This window comes from Callithrix jacchus, chromosome 20, assembly GCF_049354715.1.
Source record: "Callithrix jacchus isolate 240 chromosome 20, calJac240_pri, whole genome shotgun sequence".
NCBI classification, from domain to species: Eukaryota; Metazoa; Chordata; class Mammalia; order Primates; family Cebidae; genus Callithrix; species Callithrix jacchus.
The window spans coordinates 19173310-19186328 of NC_133521.1; the positions used below are offsets into that span (position 1 = coordinate 19173310).

At 34.3% G+C, this 13019-nt stretch overlaps 1 long non-coding RNA gene across 1 annotated transcript; it reads right to left on the minus strand.

Annotated features, from left to right (window-relative positions):
- Positions 1-347: 347 nt before the first annotated feature.
- On the minus strand, positions 348-6858 carry LOC103789455 (uncharacterized). The gene is made up of 4 exons (XR_004737224.2): positions 6758-6858; positions 6370-6649; positions 2195-2279; positions 348-405 (listed from the first exon to the last, which is right to left on the minus strand). It is a non-coding gene; the product is annotated as an uncharacterized LOC103789455 (long non-coding RNA).
- Between the last annotated feature and the right edge of the window lie 6161 nt (positions 6859-13019).

The window sequence follows — 13019 nt, forward strand, 5'->3', positions numbered from 1 at the left end:
TGATGGATCATGCTTTGTCTATTCAATAAACATTAAGTTTCTAATATGTTTATTGTATGATATTAGAAGCTGTGGGCAATGCATATATAAATAAGATATGCTCCATGACCTTAAGAAGCCCATAAGCTCCTGTGGGTAAAACAGGTTATTTACTGGTACTCTAAGGTTTTATAGCCTATTAACCTACTGCATAGTAGACAGTAAATAACTGTTGAGTAAGTTAATGAAATACAGCAACAGAACTGTCAGCATACTGTTGTGAAAATAGAGGAAGGGTGACCAATTTTAATGTGGGACAGAAAATACCCCTCTCTTGCAGTTCTCAAAATGTTAAAAATCTTACTTACCTCAAGGCTCATGGTAACCATAAATACAAGAATGAAAAATCCAAACAGGAGGCTTTGCCTGAGCACAGGAGAGAAGCGGAAAAGGCTATGATACATTTGGAAAATGGTGAGCAGACTGTGGGATTAAAGGTATGTGTGTAGGGAGACATCAGGCTATTAGGCTAAATATAGAATCACAAGAGTACAGCACCAACAAGAGAGACTATAGGCATTTTTTTAAAAAATGAAATAAAGCCCAGTTTCTTAACTCTATTCAGGAGAGTATATATGTCATTTCAAGAAAATATGTCATCATGGCCATTTTTTAACCTTCTTTTAGTGACCTGCTTTACTAATGAGGTAGTTATTTTCTTTAAAATTCTGATGCCTCACTTAAAAAATAGAATTCTTTTCTGCATTTGAACTCTGTCTCATGTAGATTTATTTTATTTTATTTTATTTTCTCTTTTCCTTTCTTTTTTGAGATAGAGTCTCACTCTGCCCCCAGGCTGGAGCAGTGACACGATCTTGGCTGACTGTAACCTCTGCTTCCCAGGTTCAAGCGATTCTCCTGCTCCAGCCTCTTGAGTAGCCGGGATTACAGGCATGCACCAGCACACTGGGCTAATTTTTGTATTTTTAGCAGAGACCAGGTTTCACCATATTGGTCAGGCTGATCTCGAACTCCTGACCTCAAGTGATCTGCCCATCTTAGCCTCCTACAGTACTGGGATTACAGGCATGAGCCACTGTACCCAGCCTCATTTAGAATCATTTCAATTTTGCAATGACTCTAAGAAGAATAATACTTAGAAAAAAGCTGTGGACAAGTATTCAAGAGACATGAATCTGGTTGAAGATTTACCATCTAATATTTTTTGGGCAGTCGCTTCTGTTATCTGACACTCTGTCTTAAATAGACATTGGTTTACTGGTACACAAGGGCTCTTCTGGATATAATTTTCCATTTATCTGTGATCATTTGATGCATTTATATATTTCTATAAAAAGACACTCAACCACCAGTCCCTTAATTTCTTTTCCTGGTTGTGTTTCTCACCATCCTTGATGGCTCCCATCTGTGGGCCTTACACAAAGTTTGACACATTATCATGGTGATCTCATATAATCAATACTCTTCAAGGAAAGAAAGTATCAGAACTGAAATCTGTGTTCAACTAGTCATACCAATCCATCTTTAGCTTCCCCAAAATATAGTCAATTCCACCCTCTTTCTAGTTATAGTTAGATGGACAAATGGATTTGTCATTTCCCTTTAACACTGTGCACTTCTTGAGGAAGGATTCCTTGTTCAGCCAAACTAAGCAGTATCCAAATCAATCCCTTACATGCACAAAAGCAGCATTTAGCTATTTGGATGAGTGGGCCTTTGTATAATGCAGATGAAAAATGGATCCATAGACTTATAATCCCCAATATATTTAAGTTTTATCCTTAGTAAGACTCTCTGGGCTCCCCTTGTTGTCTTAAGTATATAAATAGTTAAAAATAGGATATTTTTGCTATTGAAAATGTTTAGATGTGCCTTGAGGTTTATGTCTTCAGCTTAGTTACATCATAATTGTGTATACAAACTAATGCACATGAAGTGTTCAGTGGCTCAGAGATTTGAAGCCACATACTTAACATGATCTAATGAGCAGAGTACCTCTGTAAAATCAGGTAGAATTAAGAATTTACATGAAGAAATTCTTAGATAATTTAGTCCAATTTCTCACTTCATGTTGTTATCCCTATATAATTTGTTTACTTGATATTTTGATCTGAAACTCAACATTTAGCTTTCTCTTGTGAATACGCTTCAATATAAATGTAGCTGGGCTTGGATTGTTAAACCCAGATCCTACCTGAGGCAGGTATGTGACAGCAGGAACCGTGTAGATATAATTTGGTATGGAACAGATGAGGCAGAAGCCAGGCGAGGGTAATTCACTGCAAGGAGATGAAGGAGATGTTAATAATGTTACTTCTAATGTTCATGTCATTTCTGCTTCTTTAACAACTGACACATTTTATGTTTCACAAAGTTTCCAACAGCAACATTGGCTAGGGGGCTCAGGAAAATCATTAAGCACTGCCATTTGTGAAAATTATAAATGGTGCTAAATGTTGCTTAGGCACTTTCTTCATCTGGAAAATAAAGGTCTTATTAGTACATTCTTCAGAGGGAAAGTGTGAAGATTAAAGAAGCTAATCAATCTAAAATTTGCAGTGGCTCTGGAACGTACAATAATGTGCTCAATTTTGCCTGTTCTATTATGCCATTTCAAATTATTTATTGAACACTTATCTGTGTCAAACAATTTGCTGTCACTGAGGACTCAGCATAGAACAAAAGATACAAGACCCCAGCATTTACAGAGATCATATTAAAGTGGATAAAGACAGACCATATACAAAAAAGTGAGAAATAAAAATTAATAGTTAATGGTAAAGCCTATAAAAAGAAATTGAGATGATAGAATATAAGTAAGTGGCCATTCAAGGTCTCCCGGCGAAATTAAACTTGATTCAAAATGTGATTGAACAGAAATGAGTCACGTGATGTTAAAGGGGAAGAAGATTTCCAGGGATGAAATATCTAGACCAAAATTTCTAAAGGAAGACCATCCTTGCAGCAGTCAACACCCAAAATGAAGCCACTGTGGCTTGAAAGTAGTAAAGGGGAAAACGAAATGAGGGTGATATGTGGAATGATAGAATATGATGTTATGACTCATATATGTAAAGTTGGAGACCACAACAATGGATTTTACTGGAATATAAAGAGAAACTACAAAGGAAGATATCATGGTTAGATTTACATATCCCTTTCTTTTTCTTTCTTTCTTTCTTTCTTTCTTTCTTTCTTTCTTTCTTTCTTTCTTTCTTTCTTTCTCTTTCTTTCTTTCTTTCTTTTTGAGACAAGGTCTCACTTTGCTGACCAGGCTGCTGCTGGAGTACAGTAGGATGATTATGGCTCACTGCAGCTTCCAACTCTTGGCCTCAAGTGATCCTCCCATCTTGGCTTTAATTTAAGTTTCAGAATGATGGCAATGGCTTCTGAGCAGAAATCACAAGAAAGCAAATGTAAAAGAAGGGAGATGACTGATCTAGCAAAGGTGGGTAAAGAAGTTAGGTTTAACTAGATAGAATGTTAGCCATGGAAATGAAAGTGATTGCTGTAGAATAGCATTGTTCAACGGAACTTTCTTTGATGATAGAAATGTTCTTTCTGTATCTGAGCACTGGAAATACAATGAGCGTGACTGTGGAGCTGTCACTCTTATCATTTTTATTTAATTTTAATTAATTTAAATTTAAATATCCACACATGACTACTGAAGCAGACAGCTCTAGAAAGTGACAGATTGGAGTCAAACTGACACACCTTCAGAGAAGTCCATGTTCTTAACCACATCCCTGTAGCACATTACTTAAAAGGTGCAAAAGAATAATTTCGAGCTGCTTCTTTTATAACTCTTTTCAGGCTTCTTGTTCCACATTAGAGGGGGCGATCAGCAACACCTAGAGTGCAAATCATGCCACCCACCACTTTCCCACTGTGGGTGCTTCTGCACAGCCCATGCTGCCTTGCAATTCCCCTCTTGTTCATAGCATGTGGTATGAGGTGAGAAGGAGAAATACATTTGCTTTCTAGGAACACTTAGCAATCCTGATAACGTGTTTAGTACCAAAGATCTGCTTTAAATTGTGAAGAGGTTGTATTTAAAACTGTCTCTTTCCAGTTGATTGCTAATTCATGGCCTCATTATAAGTGACATCAGATACCTTTTCTGGGATGGCAGAAACACAATTAGATTGGCACAAACTGTCAGCAGTTGTATTTGGGTGTGATTTTTAATGCACTCTTTATGTAAGCCTCTACGGTTAATAATAATAATAGAAACACAACTTGTTCTTTTAAGGAAGGAGGAATAATGAGCATATTCTATTATATTAAGAGTGGGAGTTGCAGCAAGGAAGGTGCTGTGAATATTGGGGTTCACAAGATTATCCTTGCTTAGTGCCTCCATTCACTAAGAGCTCAATAAATATTTTAAGTAAAAAAAGAAATGAATAACAAAATAAAAAATAAAACTCCAGAATGAGTAAATATTCAAAGTGTACTCATTTACCTCAAGTAATCTCACTAGTTGATGCATATTTATTTCAGTATTTCTCTCAAAACATGTTTGAGACTGCTTCTGAAAAATCCGACTCTTTTAAACGATAGTTAAGGGCAGACACAGATGATCACCCAAGGTGGGTTCTTAGGGGCTCTGGAAATTTACATTAATACTGAATGACCATTGAACATCCATGGAGTGCAAACCTCACCCCTTTATAGGTGAACAAACTGCACATGTTAGGGATCTGTGCAGCTGCCTTCTGAGTCTATGACCTTTTAAAATAAACACCCTCTCTAATGATGAGTAGTTAACTTGATAACCTTTGGAAAGAGCAAACATCCAGCTGCACATTGGTGAATAATGTGACTGTTGATCCATTTGGGGGATGCTTTTTTTTTGCTTGAAAAGAGCAGTATGATTATATACATATAAAACGAGCCCATAAACTAGAATGAAAAGAGATTTTCCAGTGTTCTCTGAAACTAGTCAGTGCCATTGCACTAAGCAAACATTGTTTTGAGGGAACCACTATAAAAGCAAAAAAAAAAAAAAAAAAAAAAAACCAAAATCAACAACAAACAAACAAAAAAACATCTTTAACTTTGTTTTCTAAAGCCCAATCACATTGATAAAATTGAAATATCCAGGGGTCTCTTGGCAGAAACCAACAATATCTGGGAATTGTTCTTTTGAAGAGAGACACACTGAAGAAAACACAGGTCTAACCAGCTGTTCTCATCTTCACAGCGTTCAGGTAACCTGTAGCTCACCAGTCCAAAATAATAGCTTTTGGCAATATTAGTTAGTAACCAGCAGTAGCCCTCTTATTTGTTTATTTTACAGATTCTTCGCTGTTACTTCAAATAATCTTTGACATAAGAAGAAAAGGAGGATGGCAAATGCTTAAGTTAGTTTCACTACACTTGAAGCCAACATTTTTCTCCAGGAAAAGGAAAAACAACGTTGCAAACGTCACTGTCTGAGCTTCGCTCATTTTCACGTAATTTATTCCCTAAATACCTGCTGAGTAACTGTTATATGTCAGGTCCTGAGCCAGGTCTTGGCAAGGCATCCATATATGATAGACATGTTGGTCTCTGCCTGCATGTAGATTTTAATAGATACATTGTTTGGGAGGGGAGAGATACTATCTCATTTTAAGCACAGTGCCGAAGAAAATACCAGACTTAAAAGCTTTTAATTCTCATAAATAGTTCAGTCTTTATTATCATTCACTCAGAACTCATATGCTGAATCCTACCCACGCTGCTAGCAGCATTCAGATGACACTGATTACCAACAAAACAAAACAAAATCAAACAAATAAAACAAATTGTTCTCTAAAGACTAAGACTCATGTCCAACTCTTTTATTTTGGCTGGATGCCTTCTTTCCAAAGATCTAAATGTAGCTATCCAGTAGAAAGTAGAACATAAAATGGTTATCTCAAAATCAATACATCTAAAGAAGTATTTGAGTTTTGTCCTCCAAGTATCTTCTTCCCTCAGTCCTTGTCCAATAAATGCTATCACCACTTACTTAATTCCTCAAGCCATAATACCTGATAATGACTCTTGTTCCTTCCTTTCTTTACCTCCCCACATCCTATTTCTAAACCATATTTTGAAATAATCTATTCTTCACTTTCATTGCTAATATTCCAGTCCATACTACCACTGTCATCAATCTGAACCCCTATCATAGTCACCATATTGATCTTTCTCTCCCACCCTTGTCTTGCCGTAAACCATTCAAAATGTAGCAAATAAAGGGATATTAATAAAACAAATTTTTCTGAAAATAATGTTTAATCATCTTCTCTTGAAGTTTTATTTAAAATTCAAACTCTTAGCCATGACTAAAATTACTGTCTATTATCTGATAATTAAATACACAAACTGCTTTCTCACCTCAGTTAATTTGCAGATGGCCTGATGGTCACTCATCCCAGGAGCTTCTCATCTCGTTGTCTGGCTTCTTCACAACATTCAGCTCTTCTCAGTACAGCTTTAATTGACAACTATATACAAAATGTGAAGTCTTTCTTACTATTCTATTGGATCACCTGGTTCATTTCCCTCTTTGCAATTCTTACTCTTAAAATTATTTTCTTCATCTGTATACTTCTGGGAACACAAATTCCATGGGGCAAGCATATAATATATTTTGATTTTGTTGTTTTCCCAGAACCTGGAAAATGGAGAGGCACATAATAGATGCACAGTAAATATTTATTTAAAGAATAAGATAAGAGACCTTTAACCATGAAGTCCATGTTAGAGCCACTCTTTGACCTACCATTGAAATATGGCACTATTACTCAGGGATCTTTTCATTTATCTTCCCAGTGGAATTCCACAGGGAAGCAGTCCTTACTGCAGAAATAGACCTATTACTGCTGCTGAGCATTCAGAGACTCGACACATGTTCTAAATATAGTGCTTGTATTCAGTGATTTCACAATAGCTCTCCAGAGAATGTTTAAAGACTTTCACTCAAACAAGTCACCTCACAAATTAATTTGCCGGTTTTAAATCGTTATTGATGCAAATTGATTGGATACTGTAAACATATGCAGATAAGTGTTCAGGTTCCCACTGTTCTTTCTGAATGCTGAGACAGTATGAAAAAAAAAAAAAAAGACTTTGCAAATAGACACAACTTCAATAAACAACATGGTTGAGCCAAAGTTTCCAAGCTGAAATCTCTCTCTTGAGATTGGCCCATCTAGCTGTCTAAAAGGAATTTCACTTCTACTTTAAAAATGTAAAATTTCTTGCATACATTTTTATTTCCCAGAAAGAGAGAAAGTGACATGCTATTTTGGCAACCTAAGAATATTTCTGAATAATCATGCCTTAGTACGGATCATCTTGAGAAGACATTCGGTACAGCCAAGTTGTTTAGAGTCAGATACTGTAAAGTGGAAAATTCATCCAGGGAATATGGAATCACTTTCTCACTGCTCTCGTTGGGTGAAATACATCCACTGCTTCCTAGTTCACAATGTCCAATGGAAAGCAAATTGAGGACAAAGGCAAAAGACTTTTCTTGGTTTCAAATGGCAGAACATATTTTTTAAAAGGATAAACCTCACCTTTGCACAACATTGTGCATGTCTAATAGAGTTTTCTATTGAATCTTCTCATTAAATCCTCATACCAAATAGCACCTTGCACCATATCAGGAGAAAGTGTCATTATTTCCCCATTAGTTAAATTCAAGTGGAAATAGACGTAATGGCAAATGTCTCACAAATTTTAGGGAAAAAAGTTAAAAAGGGGCTCTGAGTGGGACGTTTTTAATCCTTAATCAAGATGCTAATAGACATTTGGTAAAGAAGTAAAGATTCAGGTTATGTACATTAAAAATGATGAATTCAAGACTATGATCATCCTCCCTTGTAGGGAAGGAAATAAGCTCAGAGAAATGTAGTTTTGTAACAATTAAGCATAAATGTGGTATTATATATACTGTTTCACAAACCTTCCTGTCAGCTAAACAGAAGCAACCACAATTTGTGAATAAAAAATGATAAAGAAAATATAAGAATTAGATAGCAGCATGTGTCAAGCTATTGACATCAGTAAGTTCAAAATAAATAATGTATTATATAGTTTACTATTTTTAGAATTGTTTTCAAATCTTTTCTTTGTCTCCCATTTAAAAAAAGAAGCCTCATCTGTCTTTCTTCTTCATTTTCAATCTCTAATTTTGCAAGTTCTAGAAAAATAATCATAGCCACTGATATTTAGTAATATTTGTTTCTGACAGGCTAGTTTTTATTGAAAATCTAAACATATCTTTCTCAATTCCATGGTGATTCTAGATTGTCTTTGAACTTAATATTTTAGGATTTTATTTTGGCCTTCCACAGAGCTGTATGGTTTGCTAATACAAAATATTTGCTAAATCAGGCAGCGATCTACATTATTAATATGAAATATTGTAATTATCTAAATAGTAACGTTATAAGCAACAAAAAAACACATCAGAATTGTATATATTAAAGATAAATTACTTGTATCAAATATTATGAAGCTGAACTTAAGAGTATCACTTTCATTTGGTCTTAAATTAAAATTAGATCTTAAGAAAGGATTATTTCTGAAAAGAAAACTCTGAAAGCATCAGAAAATGTTTGACTTCTTAAACTTCAAATTTTACTTTTGAAATAGAAGCATATTTTTTCCATTAAATTGTTTTTTCTACGCAAGAAAATGTATACGTACACTGTCCAATATGGTAGCCACTAGCTCCTTGTGGCTATTGAGCACCTGAATTGTGGCTAGCTTAAATTGAGATTTGTTATAAAGGTAAAATACACAAAGGTATCCAAAGGCTTAGTACAAAAAAGTTACGTTAATTTTTTTTATATTAACTACATGCTGAAATAACAGAATGTTTAGGGAATTGGGTTAAAATATAATTAAATTAATCAAGTCTGGTTTTTTTTTTTTTCTTTTTATACGGAGGCACTGAGAAATTTAGAAATTTATGTCACTTATATAAGCAATGCTGATTTAAACATTTAGAAGTGTTCTTAAAAATGATAAAGCTGTAACTACTTGCATTTATTATATACTGAAACCCTTCACACCTGACTAATGTTGAATATTAGTCTTTACTTTGCATTTACAGAAGCTTATTCTGCAATGCCTGCAATTTATCTTTTGTATCACATTTATTTTAATAATTGTGAAGAAAAATGCTGAGAAGGAGCCATCTTTTTGTTTCATAGAATTCTAGTGAATATAAAGATAATGAGAAAAAAATCTCCTAAATTTAATAAATAATTACGTTGAATGAAAATAACGCAGAGGTAGGTAAGGGACAGGGAAATTAAATTTGAAGATATTTTGGGGCACATCAAAATACTTTTATTTCATAATTCCGTGAGTTGTTTGACATAGGGAAAGGCTCATAAGATAAAATTGTCTAAAAAGAGAAAATTGTATAACCACATATGTGGTATGGTCTGATAGAGGGAAGAGAAGAGAAATATACTTTATTCTTTAGAAAGAATAGTTATTTTGATGTAATTAGTCTTGTTAGATTCTTGGATTATGAGTGATTTTCATTTTCCCTTTATGTTTTATATTTTTAAATAAAGCTATATTTATTTTTGATATCATCTATAATGAAAATACATTAACTTTGTCCTAAAGTACCTTAATAATATTCTACAAAGCTTTAAATACTAGTCAGCAGCTAGTACAATAACTTGACATGAATTTATTTCAAAAACCCAGAGTCATCGAGGAAATAGTTTCCCAGTGAACATGGCCAAGGTAAAACACTACTGAAAAATTTTTTTGTGATTACACACACAATCCAGTCACTACAGCAAAGACAGCTTGTAGAAGCCTGAGGCTGTGTCCACGCATCTGGTTTCCAGGTAATTTTTAAACTGCTTTCCCATTTTCAAGTATATACATTTAACATGTAGACTCTGACTAGTCATTCTTATGGGGAAAATGAATCGAAAACTTTGTAAATTGGATTGCATTGCTTTAGGACAGTTCCCCCACGTAGGGGAACTATTGTAGGGCAAATACAACCTTTCTAACATATGATGAAAAATGCTCCAGTTAAATTTCAACAAACGCAGACCACAGAGGGTTAAGAATGTCTTTGCCACTCCCTAAGCAAAATAGATTGTTCCTTGTAGTGCTTTTGGCAAAAAGATTTCAGGAAAAAAAAATCAAAATCAGAATAAGAAGAAATGTGGTGCTTTCTTTGGGAACTATAGAAAGGTATTTTTATCTAAACGGATAAAATATATTTTCAAATAGAAAATACAGATTTCTCTGAGCATTTATGCAAGAAAATTGGAAGAGTAAATGAGAAGTCAAAGTCATCCCATATAAGAAGGAGATATTTTGCTTGAAAAATGTTAATGGAGGTAAAATGTATGGAATATATCAAAAATTGGTCTGCAAATTGACAAGCAGAGCTGACAAAATATAGTCAGATGACCGTTAAGGTGCCAAATATTGAAAATGCTAGAAATAGTACCTATCAGGGAACCAAGATTATTTTCAATGAAGCTAAAATGAAAGCTTCTGAGTGGCATTTACCACGCAAAAATGTCTCTTTGTCTCTTAAAGATAGTCACAGTGGGAAATTGTTCCATAAAACAGAGGATTTTTTTTTTTTTTTAGCAGGGGAGGGATATTGCCTTTCGAGCCCCCAAGTGGCCTTGAGAATTTATGAAGTTAAATCTCTCTAGTCACTGCTTATAATTATCTTAGAGAAATCTTGCTAGCTAGTTAACCTACCTCTATTTTTAGTCATTCATTAATGCAACAAATGTTTACAAAGCAAACACTCTGTCAGTTATTATGATGACTCTAAAAATACAGTGATAAACAAAACACAACTTTATCTTTTCTTATAGAGCTAGCAAGGAAAACACATATATAATAATGTAATAATTACTTATTTTGTAATTACTGGCATGTTGATGTGAAGAAGTTCAGGAAGCCTGTGGTAAAATGTTGGGGTTCAGGGAAAACTTCCTGAAGAAAGTGGCCTACAAATAAATAAACAAAGCAAGGAAAACAACTGGGGTGATGAGATGCTCTAGGCTGAAAGAAGAGGAAATGTGAGGATGCTAAGTCAGGAAGAAGTTAATGTGTTGTAGATACATAAAGAATGAAATATGAAAGAGAGAAGACAGAAAGAGAAGGAAGGTGCATGGTGAAGAAGGGGATGAGGCTAAACCACAGTTGAGGAGTATATGTTTTATGCTTTTTGCAACGAAATCAGAATGATTAAACATGTTTGCAAAAGATAAAAGTGTGGAGGCTATCATATAATAACAGTTATTGAGCACTAATTTTGCATATCATATCTCATTTAATGAGCTGATGACCGATTAAGCCGTAGAAAATAAGTTATGGCTTAGCATCCTTGGAGTGTAAGACCAGGCTATATACTCTTACAAAGTCCCAAATAATATTCGGTGGTTCTTCATCATATTTCATTCTTTCTTCTTGGGTAATTATAAGGCATATTACTATGTTAAAGATTATATAAGATTGTATAGGAAAATACTTTAACTTTTTAAATTCATTGCTTTGCAAATATTCCCTGAATTTTAAATCCTTTGTAGTATTTTTTCTTAAGTGATGAGTTAGGGAGTTTTAAGAAACCCTAAAAATATGTGCTAAAGACGTTAAGTAAACTATCACTGGGTCCATGGTTCACAAAGAGACTTTGACAATATTAAAAGGATGGATTTTGAATGAAAGTGATTGTAATCAGCAATAATACAGTATTATAAGTAGAATGAATTATACAAAATTTAAATAGATAACATACTCTTCAATCCAAGGTTTAGAAGTACCATTATTCCTTAGACATAAATATCAGATTAAGAAGTCTTAAATGAAATTTTAGCTTCTGCATAATATATTTTGATGACAACTAACTGTGCCATTTAAAGTCACAGGTAGTTGGTGATTTTCTTAGGGAACGTGAAACTATTTAAAACCCTTCTTGAAGCACGGTTGTGTACAGATGAATCTGATGCATGAAGCCACTTGACAGGAGCAGAGGAATAGCCTCTGCATAAAATCTGGCCCCAGAACCTTTCTCATGTTTGTTTTCATTGAACCTACTGATTCTAGTTCCAGGAGCATCTTGAGAAGAAATCCTATCTATTCTGCCAAAATATGTCTCAGTGTTTGATATCTGCAAGCACCCATGGCTACCAGCCTCAATTTTATGTTGGACCCATTTGAGGAGTAAAATTCATTGCCCCTCAAGGAATATGCAAGAGCACTAACTCACTGTGGTTCCTCAGGCTCCTGCCACAACCCAGATTCTCATGAGTGATCACCTTAAATTAAGTTGTGAAGGGACTTGTGATTAAATGAATGAGCACCAGAGTTTGACTATAGTAAATCAACAAATAATCACAAGCAGGGAAAAATATATGAGTGCAATTTCACAATGCCTCATATATCTGCATTCATCTTGGCAGGCTTTCATACTCCCTCCATTGAGCTAGAAGTCATCTTTTATACCTAAGTCGTGGGGACAGGAATATTCAACTTTGTTTACTCTTGCACTCACTTATATCATAATGCCCACAACTTCCCACTTCAGATGCTTCTGAAGTGCCTTGAGAGGCCCTCATACATAATTTTTGTAAGGTTCTGTTCTATGAAAGATTGTCTACATTTTTAATATTAAGGTCATATTTTGTAGATACCATTTTTTAAGCATGGACAATTTTTGATATTAATTTTTTTAGAAAAAATTATTTATCCATTTGACAAGCTAATTCTCTTTTGTAACATTTTAGGAATAAATTATATGTGAAGAATTCCATTAAAAACCAGTAGTATGTATAGATGATGCCATTTCTATTTCATAACTATATTTCATTAGTCCATTTTGTTTTACCAGGATAAAAAGTTTTAAGACATGTGCTAACCTCAAAACTATGAACGACTTCACTGAAAATAATCAGTTTCCTTACTTATAAGTGCACATTTAATAAACCCATGAGTAGCCTTATGTTTTATTAACCTCACTTGAACAAATAGAA